The sequence below is a fragment of the Grus americana genome, chromosome 8 (genome assembly GCF_028858705.1).
Source record: "Grus americana isolate bGruAme1 chromosome 8, bGruAme1.mat, whole genome shotgun sequence".
Lineage (NCBI taxonomy): Eukaryota > Metazoa > Chordata > Aves > Gruiformes > Gruidae > Grus > Grus americana.
The window spans coordinates 32,180,653-32,198,065 of record NC_072859.1 but is presented as its reverse complement, the minus strand read 5'-3'; the positions used below and the strand labels follow the sequence as shown (position 1 = coordinate 32,198,065).

General features: G+C 44.3%; 2 long non-coding RNA genes across 2 annotated transcripts; both read left to right on the top strand.

Annotated features, from left to right (window-relative positions):
- The first annotated feature begins 1,612 nt into the window (after positions 1-1,612).
- Positions 1,613-8,670, top strand: LOC129209460 (uncharacterized). The gene is made up of 4 exons (XR_008578086.1): positions 1,613-1,731; positions 2,128-2,311; positions 3,168-3,337; positions 8,452-8,670. It is a non-coding gene; the product is annotated as an uncharacterized LOC129209460 (long non-coding RNA).
- Positions 8,671-10,160: 1,490 nt separating this feature from the next.
- On the top strand, positions 10,161-17,189 carry LOC129209087 (uncharacterized). The gene is made up of 3 exons (XR_008577979.1): positions 10,161-10,238; positions 15,891-16,089; positions 17,058-17,189. It is a non-coding gene; the product is annotated as an uncharacterized LOC129209087 (long non-coding RNA).
- Positions 17,190-17,413: the final 224 nt, after the last annotated feature.

Genomic DNA, 17,413 nt, shown 5'->3' with positions numbered 1-17,413 from the left:
ATGCTACTGGGCTGTGGAAAACGGGGGTTAGGGACCCCAATGTGAACACGGGAAGCTGTGTAGCATCTCCAAGATGTGGCAGAGCTGAAAAATTCCCTCTTCTAAGAGCCAAGGCCGCATTTTGGTGGGAAACATTTAATCCCAAGTCCTGCTCAGTTCAGGTTAGGCCACTCTGCCTACAGAAAGGTGCCCTTGGGTGTCCCTTTTGGTCTTATCGCATGGTGGGATGATACAGCTGTGTGCCGTGGAGCAGGTTATATATTTCACCCCAGAGATGCCTGCGATTCACAGGAAATTTATTACTTGTAATCTTCATCATTGTACTGGATGCGTTATCTTGCTAAAGACGTACAGCCCCAAGTCAGCCTGGCACCAAGGGCTCCAGGGGAGCTTCACCGCTTGCTGTGCAACATCTCAGCTACAACAGCTTTTGGCAGGGTTAGAAACAGGGTCAGGCCATAACGGTCCATTTTGGAATTTAAATTTGGTGGATTTGAGGTAAATAAAATAACTGTGCTGCCTAGTTTTCAAAGGATCATTTACTTTTTTGGAAAGTAGAGTATGCTCTTGGAAAACATACAAGCATCTTTCAGGATGAAGGGCTCCGTGTGCAACAATCAAGTTTTTACCTTTTAATTAACAAAGCTTTATAAAGAATTTCAATTCAGAATTACTAAACAAAGAAACTATACAAGCCCCAGATGAGATCTAAACAGTTTCCAAAAGACATTAAAAAAGAGAAAAATACTGGGCCACATGTTTTTTCTTACGTCTCTCGAGTCCATTTATTCCAGACATCTGACATGCAATTCAAATTTCCAATAGTTTTAGGTAACCATGTCCAATTTAGAAACCACAGCCTTCAGCTAAGCCTACCTACCTCCCAAATCAGTCCGGAAAACCAGAGCACTTGCTGATACTCTGCATTTTCAGATTTGCAGAGCTTTGTTATGTGTGTGCCATATATACTTGGGTTGAGTTTTCTGGCTCTGTGTAATCCATTTAGATACATTTCATAGACCTGTAGTCAGTGGTCACAGTCAGATAAATTATAGTTCCTAATGGAGAGCCTGTTTGTGCTTTCAAAGAGTAAAACCACTATAAAATTGATCTCCTCTTTTGAGATGCCTTTGACAGCGGTTGTCGTATGGCAGGTCGGATGAGACGGAAGCACAGGGCTCCCTGTGGATGAAGGACTAATGAGCTTTATTTCTGGCTCTGAGACTCGGGCTGTTTTCTTAACCTTTCTGTGCCTGAGTGTTTGTATCTCAAAAGCGGAGATTAAACAGGGTCTTCATGACAGGCAAAGCAAAACCGTGGTGGAAATCCTACGTTCAGATATGGACAAATAATGTCCTGCTATGTGCCCGTTCCTAATTGCTCGCAGGAACCTCCTGGGTGAGAATTTAATGATGTCTGGGGGCATGCAGGTAAGGCAGGGGATGCGTCAGGTGCTGGTTTCCACACCACCCTTCTCACCTCACTCTCTAAACCCTGGGAGTCATCCAGCCCCACAGACCCCAGTGCCCTGGTCAAGATTGTACGGTGCCATTCCTGCAGAGGCTGGCATCGAAAGTCCTCTCTTCCAGCGCCCCAAGGAAATACTAGATGGTCAGGTGTTACTTCTAAGAGAGCCTGGCTGAACATAAATTATGGAGCAGATTCTCTGCTGCTAAACCCCAAAGTCAGCAGAGACTTCGTCAGCCTTCAGCAGCGAATCCTGTTTGGCTGGTAAGTGGCCATCACTTTATCCTGTAATCTCTCATTCATCTCATCTATTTTTATCTTTCCAGTTCTCTTTCCAGTGGGAGCGCTTGTACGCACTCACAAACTCTGCTACTGGGGAAAAAACAGGATTTGAATTAAATTTATTGCTGTTAATTTCTTTCAAATGAATCATGAATCAGAAGGGGCAGCTAGTGGTGGCAAAACATCTGTTCATCCACACAGTAAAAGCAGCCTCTGGCACCGGTGATCAGGGAAGAGGCCGAGAGTGGAGCTGATCCCTGGTAGGGTTTAGGGACTGGGAACACGGGAAAGCAAAGGGGAGAGTTGGAAAAGTCACCTGAACTATTTTGCTATCCCTTATGGTTTTCCTAAGCATCTCTTTCATTCTCCTTCATGCAGAGGTGACCTGAGCAGAATCAATATCCTTCCTTAAAAATAAAAAAAAGGAACAGAAGAGAGAACGGAGTGAATCAAGATGTTGTCAGCCGATGCCTGTTTCGGGGTGATATTTATGTCCTGCAAAACCACTGGTGCCAATTGCCACGGCCCCATTGACTTGGGCGGGACTTGTGCTGATTTTAAGGTCAGTATCTGCTCATTTTAAGCAGAAAACAAGTGGCTGGATTATGGTTCCCCAGTGGGAACACAGCAACAGACTTTCTTCAGCCTCTTTTTCTATATATTCGAGGGCTGCAAAGTAAAGAGGGAAATGCTGAGTCTGCTAAAAACTGCTGAGATTCTTGTGGGTGCTTTGGAGGAGCTGGTATACAATTATGAGGCCATTCTCTCTGCTGGCAAATTAACAGTTTAGGAAAATTACAACGGGGGGGAGAGGGGAGAAAAAAAACATGGAAATTCTGTTAATGAAACAGAACAATGAAAATCAAAGCTAAAGATGGAAGGAACTGAGTGGGCCCCATCCAGTTCATTGCCTGCTAGGCTGGATTTCTGCCTATAGTAATTTATGCCATAGCCTTGGAAGTGAAAACAGATTTCATTTACTACCGAACAGTACTACTCTGTGTAGACAGAGTTCATGGCCTTGCAGCATTTCTGAGAAGGTATTGTGGGATTATTGCTCCCACTTTGCAGATGGGCACAGTAATGCTGCTTGAATTCTTTAAATTTAGACTCTGGCGATGGGGAATCTGAATTAGGACTCGAGTGTCTGAGGGCTGTCCCTTGTCTCCTGCTTTCACGTTGCCTGGTCACCGCAGGAAGTATTGAGATCGTAGAGGTCCCAGTTAAGACCACTGTTCGTGTGTGCAAGGCTCTGCGTGAAGATCATCCCTTGTCCCAGGGATTTATCCCTCAAGGGTTTGATGGCAGAGTTGGACCAGTTGCTCCTCCAATAGGCAAAACCCAACTTACAGCTTTAACTAGACCTTGAGGGAGAAAAGTAATCTGAAACTTTTGGCTTGCTTTTCTTTTTTTACTAGTCTGACTAGTACCAAGGAGAGCCCGAAGCCACAGCTTGCCCTACCAACTAACATCAAGATGATGAGTCCACGCTTGCTCACATCACCACTGCTGCCACAGGCACAATTTTCCCTGGACAGCTTTGGCCATGAGAAACCTACATGTTCTGATGCAAAATAGCAGAAAGCAGGTAAAATTAACATTTGGAGAAAGGTTCCTATGGAAAAAACTATACGTTCCCCGAGAGCCAAATGAAAAAACAACCAACCCTCAAACCCAAGTTTGCGGAGTCTGCTGTAATTTATGATATACCATATGAATCTAACTATAGAACTTCATTTAAAAATTTTATAAAGACTGTAAATCTACAGTGAAATGTTCTAGGGACAATCTGCTGGCAGAAACCCACACTCTGCAGACTGACCTATGGGAGAACCAGCTTGTCAAGGGCTTGATCCGCTGAAGACAATGGAAATGCTCTCATTGACGTCAGTGGCCTTTAGATCAAAAAGCCCCCAAAGCCCAGCATGGAAAAACAAGTAGTAAAGAGAAGCAAACTGCTCTAATCAATAGATGCTGCTGTATAAAGGTCTTTAACAATAACTTAATGGGGCATGATGAGCTGCTTTGGACACTTTTATGTTGTATTGTATGTATCTTATAATCTTTCTCCTGAAACTTTTAATGGAATTTATCTCACTGGAGAATTTGGGAGAACATCTGCTGCAAATGATGGGTAAAGACATAAGCTGTTGTGGGTGGGGTGAGCCTCGGGAGGTTCACAGTTTGGGTTTGGCTTCTGCTTCAGATTCTTATCTGAACTATACAGATCTCCTGTGGCTGCAAAAATTGGACTGGAAATCACAAGAGTACGAGGCTTCTTGTGAGATTTCCAGCACTTTTCTTATGGTTTTGACTGAACACCAGATGTGGAAAAAATATTTAACAAAACTGGATGCAGTTTTTTCGTGTCTGGTTCTAAAAAGGGATGAAGGTTCAGGAATCTAATTTTATCCTTTCCAGTTTCACTCCTTGGTAAGATTCAGTTGTTGTTTAAAAAAAAAAAAAAATGCAATTTAAACCCAAAATGTAGCTATTGCAACCAGTCCCCAAAGAATCATTCAAGTAGATGGAACTCTAAACATTAGATTGACCATGAACAAAATTAAAACCTTATGCCTTTGGCAAGTGGAGTGCAAAGAATGAACAGGGTGAATGGCGACCATTAGGAAACATCCACTAATACTCTTTCCCTTCAAAGATTATTTTTATTTGCTTTCCATGCAAGCATATTTGCATTTTTTACCCTTTCCTGCCTGCTTCCACCAAACAACGAAGCTCTTAGGCTTTTCCTAGCACAGATATTTTTAAGAATGCTTGGGCAACTGTGCTTGCCACATGGAAATTTTAAATTTTACACCTGACCGCAAAGTTTCCTTTTCATCTAATAGACTTTGCAGGTTGCTTACACAAGCCTACGTTACCTTTTGGGTGTAATGACAGTACTGAGATGCTGAGTCACTAACCGATGGCGAATTCTTCCAGTCCATATGTTCTATATGTTCTTTGCAGGCTACTTTGCAGCTAGAAAGGAGGGTCAGTTCATTAGGTGGTTTACTCTAATGGTATCACCTACTCAGGCTTGCTTTTAAACTCACGGTCTTTGATCAGAGAGGTAAAGAAAAGGCGTTTTGAAGCCAAATAGTGAAGATTGGTTAGGGGAGCTAAGTCACCAGAAGGTTTCAGGACATGTGTAGGCATCTTTGGGTGACGGAAAGCGACCTGAAGTGAATGGTGTATCTCAAAGGACTCTCCCTGCATTTTGGATCACAAATGTTGGGAGCAAAGCTGAGCCGCAGAAAATCAAACAAAACAAATGAGGGAAAAAAGTGTAAAAGTGGTTGGGCTGGTGCTGACCTCACTCACTTGACTATTTTTTCATTCGTGATTGCCTCTGAAATTGTTGGTTTCAGTTTGGGACAGCAAGTTTGTCCCTGTGGGGTATGTAAAGGCCAGACTGAATGGAAACTGAGCTGGCATATCTTTTAAACTGCTCATCTGGTGTGTAGTCTCACATACAAATCCAACGCAACCGATGAAAAGGCAGAATGTTATCCCATCCAGCAGCTGTGGGGCAGTGAACCATAGCTCCGGCACTTGAGGAGACTGTCTAGAACACACCATGTCTTGTCATTTCACTGAATTTTTGGCAATATTGGAATGTTTTCTTCAAAGATCTAGAGCCAAGCCTCCTGTGAACCTTCACTGTCATTTAACAAACAGCAAAACAATCAATTAATAATGGCAAGAAACAGCTCCGAAGTGTGGACACCATCGCTGGAAAAGGACAGGGAAGAAAAACCCCAGGGTTTCTTTTTAATCCTATTAATTTGGGAGGAAGGGGGGGCTCTGGTGAGCTTTGAAAGATTTTATAGATGTCTCTTTGGGCCCAGGGAAGGAGCGGTTTGCCGAGTGAGACGTGCCAAGACCCTGTCAGTGCCTCTGCTCCCACCGGAGATGGGGCTCTCGGCCCCGGCGGGCGCAGGGCAGGTTTTGTGCTTCCTCAGGAGCTGGTTTTGGCGCGTGTACGGGGAGGTGAAATCGCGCTGCTTCTTCCTAGAGGTCTAGGAAATGTCCATCGTGATGGATCCTCCAAGAAAAATAGTGGGTTTTGAAATGCAACTTGGGAGAGCGCTAAAAAAGCCTGCGGAACAGGGTGAGGAGAGGAGGGAAGAGCCCTCCCACTGCTCTCCCCGCGCTCTGCTCGCAGGGCTGTACCTCCAGCCCATGTGGAAATAGTTACCTCCAAATAACACATCCTGCGGGACTATTTCTAGTCATTTCACAGAAGCCTTATTAAAAAATAGAGACTTTATTAACCTGAGATTCAGGGACTTGAATTCATGATAGAGGCTGTAAACTCTCAGCCTATGGTTGAGTTTTACAAGGATGATTTGAGGGTTGGAAAAGGAAATCTTGTGGAGAGAGGCTTAAGGAGCTCAATTTGGTGAACTTAGCAAAAAAAGCAGATCACGCAGCGACCTGACTCTGTGCAGTAAATGCCTTTGGAGGAAAAAATACCGCTTACAAAAGGGCTTTATAGTCTAATGGGGGAAAACATAACGAGATGCAATGGCTGGAAATTTAAGACAGGCAAAATCGAGAGGTTGGGAAGGGAGAGGGGGCTGACTGCTGGGACAGACTGTTGAAGGGGACTGGGGAGTTGTCATCCTTTTGCATCTTGGAAGCAGAACTGGAGGCCAGCCCAGATAACTTTGGTGAAACATATAGTAGTAGGCTCAATTAGCGAGTGAACGTGTGAAATTATTTTCTTGGGGATTTATATTGAGCGTTAAACTAGATGGTCTGAATTGTCCCTTTCAGCCTTAAAAATGAAAGAAAGATGCCAGAAAATGAGTTAGATACCCACATTCTACCAAATTGCAATTGCTGGGCCCCTTTGGAAATGTTGTAAGTGAAAGGAGAAGTGTTCTATTCTGAGTGCTGGGCTTAGGGAGGGACAGACAGAATGACGCATGCCATCACGTGCCACTAGCACAAACCCATTTGTAGCTGGTTTTCATTCTTGCCCCCCACCCCCACGCCCCCAGTGCACTTTTCTTTTTTATATTTATTTTTTTGAAACTAAAAATATATCCTCAGAGGCATTAGTCACTCTGCCCACATATTAATAAATTGCATAATGATGCCACCAAGCATCCAAAAACCTTTCAAACCGTTATATATTATTTCTTTCAATAATATTCTAAAAGGCCAGTGAGGCTTAATGGAGCCACATGGTATTGTATTTAATCCAGAAATCTGGAACTGTCTAAAATCTCATATATAAATTAAGATAATATACAATATGTTTTTTCATTTAATTTGGTTCTCCCCATTTGGGTAGGCTATAACTCCGTAGGGCTGTGTCTTTTGCAAGAGATTTTTGTCTACCGAATCTTACATTTGTAATGTTGCTCTCACTTTTAATTGCTCAGGGCTGTTCTCCATAATAACTCAGCCAGTCCTTTGCCAGCCAAAGGAAAGTTTAATGGAACCACAGTTTAACTGGGCAAAGTTTAAAAATTATGCAAGTTACAAGAGGTTTCCTGGGACTTTTCCTTACAGCCTCTCCCGCACGGCTCCTTTTGCGTTGCTGCTGAGAATCTCACTGCCGTGCAAATGGAGATGGTGAGCTCTGCAGAACATTTAACACTGGTTTGCAGGTGTCTTCTTCTTGACTCTCTCAGCTAGATATCTGGCATTTACACACAGGAATTTCTAGGAGATCAGGAGCTATTGAGTGAAGAAACCCAAATCCAAATAATTCCCAGGCTGGAAAAACATAAGGGCTTTAGATGTGGGTTTTGGGTATGGGGCTTGTTTTCATAAGTGTCACCTCTGAACAGGTCCGCCTCTGCTGTACGGTGTGTGCAGAAGGTTTTCACATAGCCTGGCAAGTCACGGCAGATGTCACGGGCTATAAGATACAAAGGGGTCAATAAATGCTACCTCTTCCTCCCCCTTTCTTTTCATCCCAAGTTCCCTTCATGCTCTCAGAAGCTCTGGCTATCACCGTGCCAGGGTGGAACAAGGCTGTGGAAGAGGAACTGTATAGGTCAGGACCACAATTAATGTATCTTCTTTTTCAGCTCTTATAATCTGTAAACCCAGTGACCCAAAAAAATGCGCATCCATTTGCTGAGTTTAGAGCTAAAGTGCTTCAAAAGATGGAGGGAGAAAAGTACATGTTCTTGGGTATATTCTGCTCTGCAGTTTGACATTCTGCAGGAGAAGAAAGCCAGGTGTGGAAACAAACTGAGTGAGATGATTTCTTGTGGGGTCAGTGGAGTAGACACAACGGAGGTGCTGAAATCTGGGGCATACCTTTCGTTTGAGAGAATGTGTAGGAGAATTAAACACATTCTGGAAAGCAAGAGGCCTGTGCATTATGAGCGAACAGCTTTGAATCATATGAGCCCAGGTTTTGGTTGATCATGTGAATAAAACTTCTTTCAAGCTTAAATACTTCTGTTCGTCATTTCTGGGTTTGGGGTTTTTTTTCAGTTGGCTTTGAATTTTCCTTGGCTTCGTCAGGACTAGACCTGACCTTGGATAGAAAGATTCTCCAGGCTATAATCTGGTTTTGACAAACTTTTGGTAGAAGCACAGTGTTCGGAGGCCCCTTGCTCTCCCCATGTCCACAGAACTAGTCTGATTTTGGAAAGCTGTGTGATAGATGCTTATTATATTTACAACTCTTCTTATTTTCTTTCACTCCCTTCCCAATGCCCCGCTCACCAGAAGTGCAACAATCTACAGCTTCCTCATCGCTTGACGGAGTATGGACAAAGCTGCTTGGCTTGCGTGTCCTAATGCCTCTCCAAACTGGGCTCTGGATCACTGCTGCTGCACAGATATCAAACTGCAATTGTAATAAACTTTATTTAACACCAGATTTTTTAGACTGAGATTTCCCCCCCTGCCCAGAAAGATCTGGGTGATATAACCAGACCTGCATTGGTCTTCTTACAAACTCCAGCACGGAGGCCAGCTCGGTTCACAGCAGGATGCATCGCATAGGGGGGAGGAAGATTATCCATGACACCATGAAACTTCATAAGCAGCAGCTGTGAAGAGAAAACCAAGAGCGAGCATGGGCCCTCGAGGTCACCGCAGCCCCGTCGCTCTGCCCAGAAGGCACTAAGCTGTATTACACCTTCCTCACCACCTCTGTCCTCTCCCGGGTCTTTCGGGACCCACAGTGAAAGTCCACGTTTGCTCCTGCGGCACTGGTCCAGCACTTGTAAAACGTTATTGTAGGGGGCAAGTGAAAATGTACTCATTTTTGAGCAGGAGGGCAAGATAATTTTCTTGCAGTCCAGTAATTCCCTCGGTTTTTATTGGTGGTGTTATAGACCAGCTTCTCCGAGGTGCTGGGACTTTGCCTATATTGCATCCTTCTTCCCATCCGGTTCCAACAATAAAACCCTCGCGTTTTTTGATGTCTGGCTTTCATGCTTGCTGACACACTCTGGAAAATTTAAGAAGGGCGCAAGGAATGGGTTAGTCACACTTGTTAATATTTATCCCGTTGCAGAAGGAGCAGGGCTGACCTCAGAGCTTGGGCTTTGGAGAATAGTTATGAGAACGATTCCACCCAGCTGAAACGAAATCTGCATGCAAAGCTCGTTTGGTGCCTGGAAAGAGCTAGAAGGAAATAAAGGTCTTAAATGATATATTTCCGCAGTTAACGTTCTGTCCTGTTTACAGAATCTCACCAGAATACTGGGGGTTTTGTTTTGTTCATATGTTTTTCATAAGGATAAATATCCATGCAGTTTAAACATTTTCATTAGATTCAGACAAAGAGGAGGATATGGGGCTATTTTTTTCTTTAATTGTCGATCTCTCCTTTTTTTTTTTATAATGGTTATTTCTTAAAACACGCTTCAGAAATAAAAAGTCAGGTAAATCAAAGAGTCGGGGAAAGTGATTCTCTTTAATTATTCTTAGAGCAATTTTGAGTAATGTAGGCTAAATTAAAAAAATATACAAGCAAGATATTTTGGCTGGGAAGTATGTGTAATGTATGAACAGCAGGAAAAAAAAAGCCTTCCTTTCTAAATAGAAAATCTTTGAAAGTAACAGGGGGAAACTGATGGGAAGGGCTGAAGTCCATATATTCCCACCTCCTCCGCCTTGTGCTCTCTTAAAGGTGAGCTGCAAAATGCAAAAGAGAAATGTGTTAAATTCAGATGACTCGCTCGGGTGTCAGGAAGTGGCTCGAACAACCACACGAAGTTAACTAACACATTTCCAGTTTTTTTGTTCATCCCCCCCCCCCCCCCCCCGCCGGCTCTTCCCGTGAAATCTGTTTTTTTGCTGCTGTGGTTTCTGCCTCCAGGCGGGAGCGCAGCCACTTGTCCACCCGAGCAACAACCCGAGACCCCCCCGGGGCTTGCAGGGAGCCAAGACTTTCTGGGAGGATTTTCCAGACAGTAAAAAAGGAGGAGAATTTTAGAAAATATATTCCTGATCTAAACAGCCTGGCTACAGGAGAAACGAGACAAGCTGTGAGGAACTGTGTGGTGAGCTTGCATTGCTTTGCCGTTCATCTTTTGTCTGGTCAATCGATCTTATTATCATTCACCTGCTCTGCTCTAGGTCTTCTTCAGCAACATGGTGCCTGGCATCCATGGTGTTGAGTACTATGGCCACAGTAACCCAAAATGTGAGGAATGCTGTGCTTGCCAATGGCTGTTTTCAGTTGTAGGCACGGAGAGCAGCAGTTGGATGTGGGGAAATGCTTTTCGAGCTGCAAGTGGCAGAATTTGGTTTGCAACTGGATGTGTGAGATGAGAATAAGTCTCATTTAAAACACTTTGAAAGTGGATTAGGTCACCAAAAGAAAGTCTGAAAGGCAAGACGCCCTGACCCATCAGAGGTGGTGCCACTGCCTGTTGCGATGTTTCCTATCCCATGGACCAAGCGCCCTGCAGAGCCCCACGCCGCGGCAGTCGCGCCGGGAGAAAGGCACGGATACGTGGCTGTTTCTCATTAGCTTCCACTTTTCCCTCTGGGAATGCTCCCCGTGCCTTTCTCCCCCTGCTTGGCAGTAGGTGTGCTAGGGAGAAGTTTTAAATCTAAATGGGAGTTATCTGATTTACAGTAAGCAGATTTTTCGTTTGAAATGGCAACACACAGAGTCCTGCGCATTACCTTGCATCAATATAATATACACGCGCACGCATGCCATGCATTTATACATAGGCTATAAAAATACTATATTGCAATGCTGTGTATGTGTCTGCATAGAGCTAATTCATGTACTACGGCATGCGTATCAAAGGACACTCCTTAATTGCACACTAGTATTTTTTAATTAGTGATTAAGTTGTAAGACTCTGTTACTGGTCCCTGCTGATTTATGTTCTCTTTAGCTACAGTGTGAGTGACTTCTGCAGCAAGGCATGATTTTAGTTTTCTGTCCTTTAGTAATACACAAGACCTCCAAATTTAGGGTTTTTAAAGAATAAACCCAACTACCCATCTGAGACTCTTTAACCGAGGAAAGCCAAAATGGTGTATGAAAACAATGGCTGCTCTCCCTCTCTTAGGGCCACTTTGGTTCTTGTTTTCCCCTCTAACAAATTTATCAGAACTGTTCACTCTCTGTTATGGCCAGAGAAATAAACTGTGGATTTGGAAATATCTCTGTAGCTTAGTCTCTGGAAGAGAAAGTAAGTAAATTGAAATAAAAAGAGAAAGTGAATATTAATTCTCCTTTGGGAGAAAGATTTAATGAATTTAAGAAGGAGGTTCTGCTCCTACTTAGTGTTGAATTTGATGAAGTTGCCCGACTTATCATGGCTCAGTGGAGGAGGTGCAACATTTGATAAAACCATAACAAGAGAAATTCAAGAAGCAATCCCCTCGCAAGGAGGGGGGTTATTTGTGCAGAGGATCGTTACTCCTTCCATTCTTTAGCTCTTTTTTTTTTTTTTTTTTTCTTTTCTTTCTGGAGTAAGCAGTTGTCAGTGATGGAGCAGGAGAGAAGTTAAAACAGCAGCGTGGGGACTTCAGGCCAAATGTATGAAATATGTCTCGAGGAATTTGCAGAGCTGTTTAGGATGCGTCTCCCACGTCCTCCTCCGGCAGGAGCAGCGGTGGGCACGGGGCTGAGCAGTGCCTGCTCCCGGCTTCACCCTCGGTGCCACCAGTTGGCATCACCAGTTGGTGACACCGAAGTGCCCTGGCCACAGGATGTGGTGATGACGCGGCTGGCTCCAGGCAGGTTTGGCAAAGCACAGCCAGAGCCTCGTGCTCACATGCCCTGGGGTCTGCACACTGCGATGTTCGCGGTACCTTAAGCATCATAAACCTGCTACCCTGCATTCTCTGTTTCATAAAGTCAGAAAAAACCCCAAGAACCCGATTTTTTCCCTGCTCCTTTCTTTTTTCAAGGTGTAGTAACAATTTCCCCTTCGCGTCTTGCTCTGGCAGCCCAGTGGAAAGACGATGATCTTGTACTGCACTACCTTACCCGAACCTGCTAGGCGATAACTGGACACTGCAGGAGATGAGAAGGATGGGAGCTGATTTAGCTAAGGGATAAGGGTATTTCCATTGAAGTGTTGATGCCAAAATGTATTCCTGCATGCACCAGCACTAGCAGAGCTGGTGCAGGGAAGGGTCGAGGGAGTTGTTTGAGTTACTGCATTAACCAGCATCCCTCCCAAAAATGGTCAGGTTGGATGGGGCTTTGGGCAACCTGGGCTACCGGAGGGTGTCCCTGCCCATGGCAGGGGAGTGGAACTGGATGATCTTTGAGGTGCCTTCCAACCCAAACCAGTCTGGGATTCTATGAAAATCCTGATTGACGTGGCCATGCTGATGGCAAGATGTTATGTCCACGATTGCTGCAAGTAGCCTGATTTTTTCATCATCCTTTACCTTTTCTGTTCTACCCACTTTGCTTGTAGGTAGTGCAGGGCCGGTTTCTCTGGTTTTATTTATTCCTCTATTGATACAGCAGAGCCGTGCCATGGTTTCCCTTTGGCAGGAGGCACTGCATGGCAGGTCTCATGTTTACAACACATCGCAATGCAACAAGCACCTCCAAAATGTCCATTCCTGTTAGAGCCGGTTGCCTTCTCTTTGCAGCCTTCCCCTCCCATCACATTTAACCCCCCCCCAAATCATCAGTTATTGGAAGTTTTAAAACTTTGTAAGATGCAGTGGCTTCATTTAGGCAGCAAAGCTGTGTATTGAAATATGAATTAGTAGCGTGTGTATCGGCAGGATAGACCATCTGCTGTGCTCAGCACCCGGCTTTGAAGCTGGTTGGCTGGCAGGACAGCATGTGTTTACAGAAAACCCTAACAGTTGTAAAGGAGCCATTTAGGTTTATCGTGTCAATTCCTGTACAACTCCACAAGGAGAGATTCCTTTCACAAACTCACATAAAAAAGACAGATAGACTAGTTTTGACCTCTCTCAAAACATTTGATGGTTGAGCTTGTTGCAAGGATAAAATACCTAGAATGACAAAAAAAATATCTTTTCATTTCCCCTTCTTAAGCATTAGACTCCTTGAACGCAACATCCATTCATAGCTTAGTTCTTGCTTTATAATTTAACAGCCTTTTATTTTCCTTCTGAGATACAAATGCAGGAGCTGTACATGATTTTCCTACCATATTATGCGAGCCATTGTGAAAAGCTGTCCAGAGTAATGGCTCCATTTCAACATGACGCATGTGCCAAGATACAGGGATCATTTATTTTTCTTAAAAATGAAATGAGGATGGGATTAAAAATGTTATGTTTTGCCTATATGAGCAATATTCCTCTAATCAACTGTTCCAAATATATTGCCTCCTTGTAGCTTCTCTGTAATACAAATTGTGCAAGGGAAGGCATGTGGTAGCACACCAACGGAGTTTACACTGCCACATGAGCATCCCTCTTACTGGGGCGACCACTTGCAAAGCACCGATATACCAAAGACAGGGCAGAATAAAACCAAATTGGCCCTGGGGATACTTCCGGACTGAGCGTTCAGTTACTTTCTCATGCATGGAGGAATTATTAATAAACTACTTCTTTAGTGAATGTGCTGAAGCCCTTGCTATTGTTTAACAGGAATCTATATTGTACATATAATTCATGTGCATGTACACGCCGAGTAGAAAGGGAACGTTCTTCTACGTAAAGCTGAGGCTGAGACCAAGCCCTCCGGTCGTGGTGGCCCATGCATGACTCCGACCAGCTGTTGGGCTGAGAAGGTACATTAAGAAACAGCCAGATTTAATGCATCTCTGAGATAACTCATTCCAACATGCAAAAGAAAAAAAAAAAAGTATTTTAATATATAGGTCTTAAGACTTCAATCATTTTTTTTTTAAAAAAATGCTTGTTCCTTTTGATGGAAAAACCCATGAAGCAAAATGAAAGCTGGCAAGATGAGAGATGGCAGCCTGGGGGAGAAAGCTTGCTCTTGCAAGAGTACCCCAGCCAGCCACCTGTGTTATTAAGGCCCATGTATGGATGCTTTGGGACTGGTAACACACGGGGGATCATAAGCTGCGTAAAAAGTGAGTGTAATTGATATCCTAAATAGGAACATAGTATGGTGGTAGTTCATGAAGGGCCCTATGGCTTATATGAGGTAGTCAAGCTTGGGTAAGGACAGAAGACTGGTGGGATGAAGAGAAAGTTACCCTTATACAGCCCAGGTGGTGTGCTCATTAAAATCCTCTATCTAGGTCATGCCTTGGGTGCTTAGATGTGAAATACAGATGAGGAATTGCTTTTTAGTATCACAGAGGTTCAGATAATTTTTGCTTACAATCTCGTGCATCTATATGTACATATATATGTATGTGTGTGTATGCATATGTGTGTACGTATATGAAAAAGTTCAAATTTCCTTTAACCTGACCACAGCTGCGCACACTGGTGAGAGTCAGGGATTTGGTGCTCAGTTGTGGAGGAGCAGATCAGGCTGAGTCAGGACTGTCAGGCTCCATCTCCAGGAAGGCAGCGGATCAATACAAAAACATGAGTGCAGGCTCTCTCCCAGGGATTGCATTTCATGTTTAGGGATATCGGGGAATGTCTCCAGCGGAGTTGCAGAGGGTCACTGCAGAGGAGTTAAGTGCTCAGGACCTGATTTGGGGAGCAGTGCATCACCTGCATACCCCTTGGTGACCATACGATGCTGAGGGCAGCCCTGACCCCCCTCTAAAAGCAGCTTCGTAATGCAGCTGGGAGAGCAGAGCTCTGGAAAGTCATCTGGAAGAGAGGTTGGTGACCCAGCTGTTGGGTCCACCTCTCGGCTTTTGGGTTCCCCACCTTGGCCGTTTGCATTAAGACACTTTCAGGGTAGACCACAGCAACCTTGTTTTGGAAGAAACGGCCTGGGCCTGGAAATCTGCTAGAAAAGAGCCGGTTTTAGGGAGGTAAGTAACTGATTCAGTTTGCACAAGATGCCATGGATGGGTCATCTGTACCCGAGCCGGAGGCTGGCCATCCTATTTTACTTTTGTAAATGTTACATCCCAAAATTTCATTTTCATATTTAATGTGTGTGCCTCCAGTTTCTTGTTCTGACTTTGTTATTGATTCGGTTTGTAATCTGAGGTAACACGCGGCTGCTTTGCCATGGACTAGAAACGCAGTGATGTTGGGTGTCATGTTTTTATGTGCCGTTGGTATTATTATTGCTGTTGTTGTTGTTGTTGTCGCCATCATCACCACCATCATCACTATCACTTCTTTTGGGAGGTATTCTTATAAGCTGCTTATTTCTGTTAGGTGGTTGAATACAATTTAAAGAAAAACATGACAACTCCTATGATAGCAGCATTTTTCAGACTTTTTCTGAGCATCCCTCATGAACGCCCGCCGATGGGATTGGTGCGTTTCCCCGTGAGGAGCAGAGCGGTGCAGCCACACCGCGTCATCTCGCTGCCTATTTTCAGGCTGTGTGCTGTGCCCTCCTGGGTCAAAGCGAAAATGGGAGAGGATCCCAAGCCAAAGCGTATGGAAGATGACTCACCGGATTATTTTCTACAGCTCAGATACAACCCTTGCATTCTTGCCAATATATCGATACAGACAGGCTCTCCCTCCTGCAGCAAGTCTCATGTATTTATGTTTATATATACTACGTAATGCCTCAGTCAAGACATTTACCCTTTTTTCAATATTTTATTTTAATTTTTTCTCCCAAACAGGCACTGAAAGGCCAAAACCGCGACCCACCCAATGCAATTCCTGTAAATGCAACATACCAAGGGTTCTGCTAGCGACATTTTTGGGACCCATGATCCTTCCCATTTCGGGACTTACTGAAACTGGTCACAATGGCTCTTGGGGTACTGGGCAGACCATGACCCGTCTGACTTTGAGGAAGGAAAAAGCAGCTCAACTGAGGTATGTTCTTACACAGAGAGAAGGCAAACGGGTGTCAAAAGCAATGCAACCGGGGCTGGGTTGCTCCTCTCCCTTGTATATTGATGATGCCCCGCAAAAAAAAACCCAAACCCATCCCAGCTCTGATCCGTGTGTCCCACTGCCAGTTTTGGGAGGGAAGAAGGGAAGGGGCTCAGGTCTGGGAGGGCTGAGTTGAGACTGTTGTTATTAGGGAAAATGCAAACGCAGAGCTCACAGTAAAGAAACGGGCTTGATGCCCCAACGGAAAAGTTCACCATCAAAGCACCTCGTCTCAGGAATCATTTTGTTCTCAGAAAGTGGGACATAAATACAGAGTTAATTGTGACCGGTACCCGTAGCAATAACCTGCTTGTGGGAAAACTCTAGTCCTAGTCTAGAAGAGCTGTAATCTTACCCTGCCATCTAAAATTTGTTGCTTTATTAAGATTACATTCCCTGCCGAAAAAAAAAAAGGAGTTAGTTTGATATGTTTATTGCCCTTTGTCAGGATGGCAATATTTTCTTCTGCTTTGAAAATAGATGTTCCTGCTTATATGGCTGTATATTTACCCTTTCTTTTAGCTTTTTCATTACTGTTCCCTTTAATCATTTAATGAGGGGTGTTCAGGTTCCTGATGATTTAGAATTATGACTCGCAGAGACACTGGCAATATCTTTACCGGAGTAACGTTGATCCTCTAACTTTAAGACTTTAAATTCAAACCACATGTTTTTGCCACTAACTTCGCAAACAACCCCTGGAGCTGTGTGACTGTCACTAGAATATAAACCATAGCTATTCTGCAAACAAAAGCCGCAGTATTTAAATTGCGGTTACGGTCAGAAAAGTGACTATTTTAATCATTGCTCTGGTTTACTCAGGAGATCTGCTCCCTCTGCACATTCCAAATATCTCTGCAGATTTTTATAGACTGAAAGGAGATTTTACTGCTTTCCACTCCTCTTAGCCCTACAGAGGCCAGCCAACGCGGGGCGAGTGAGCCAGATTTGTTCCAGACTCACACATCAACGGGAGTGTGAGCTGAATTCCCGCGGCAGGACCTGTCGAACGGATGATGTGACCGCCAGGACGAGCAGCCACGCTTTCGTGCCCCCCGAGAGCTCGCGGGGTGCAGGGCAGTTGGGGGGCGGGGGGGGGGGAAATAGAAAACCAAAACCACGGTGTTTTTTCTACAAACCGGATTGTTTTGAAAAAAAAAAAAAAAATCCCTGAAAGGCCCCTCGGGCTGGAAAGGCTTTTTTGAGTGCAGCTACCTGGATGCCACCCGCTCCAGGGGTGGGGGCTCCGAGCAAAGGAAAACAT